Genomic DNA, 1,060 nt, shown 5'->3' on the forward strand with positions numbered 1-1,060 from the left:
AAGGCATGCTGGAAACATACCAACCAAAAGCACCATTTCCTCAGAGGTTAGGAGGAGGTGAAAAAGGGAAAACATATTCAAGGTTTTTAGAGACATTTAAGTCTCTCCATATCAATATTCCCTTTCTTGAGATTCTCCAGCAGATGCCTACACATATCAAGTATTTGAAGGAATTGCTTAGCAAGAAAAGAGTTTTGAAGGGAGGACAAACTGTAATAATGAACAAAGAATGCAGTGCCCTCATCAAGAAGGACATAGTCTCTAAGAAAATAGACCCAGGAAGTTTTCATATCCCCTGCATCATAGGGGAAACAAAAATTGACAAAGGATTCTGTGATCTAGGAGCTAGCATAAATGTGATGCCTCTGACTCTTATGAAGAAGCTACAACTGAATGAGGTGAGGTCCACTGATGTAATCATACAACTGGCTGACAAAACTCAGAAGCAAGCTGAAGGGGTAGTTGAGAATGTGCTGGTGAAAGTGGGAAATTATTTCTTCCCCACAGACTTTGTCATTTTGGACATGGAGGAAAGCTACCTACACCCTATCATTCTGGGAAGGCCATTTCTAGCCACTGCTAGAGCACTCATAGATATAGAACAAGGAAAGCTAATTTTGAGAGTACATGATGAACAGCTCATTTTCCATGTTTTCAAACTTGCATCTGAGCCTGAACCAGAATCTGAAAAGCCTAAGGATGATAGTAGCCATCTGTGTTTGGAGGAAAGAAATCCAGCAGCTGAAACTCTGAAACAGTCCTTGGAAGGGAAACAAGAATTGCAAGAGTTAAAGCCACAAGAATCAATAGAAACAGATCAGAAGGATCCTCCTGGCATAAGGGTCAATGAAGAAATCCTCAAGAGAGAGGGAAGAATTGTAAAGAAATTGCCAAGAGGGTGGAGAAACAAGAAAATTCCCACTGAAGGTTTCTCTCCAGGAGATAAAGTGATATCAAGTCATTATCTGCCAATCCCACCTGGCCTCAAAACCATTCCGTCCCAACTCCCTCAAGTGTTCACAATCAGGAAAGTTCTTTCTATGGAACATTTGGAAATCAT

This window comes from Arachis duranensis, chromosome 10, assembly GCF_000817695.3.
Source record: "Arachis duranensis cultivar V14167 chromosome 10, aradu.V14167.gnm2.J7QH, whole genome shotgun sequence".
Lineage (NCBI taxonomy): Eukaryota > Viridiplantae > Streptophyta > Magnoliopsida > Fabales > Fabaceae > Arachis > Arachis duranensis.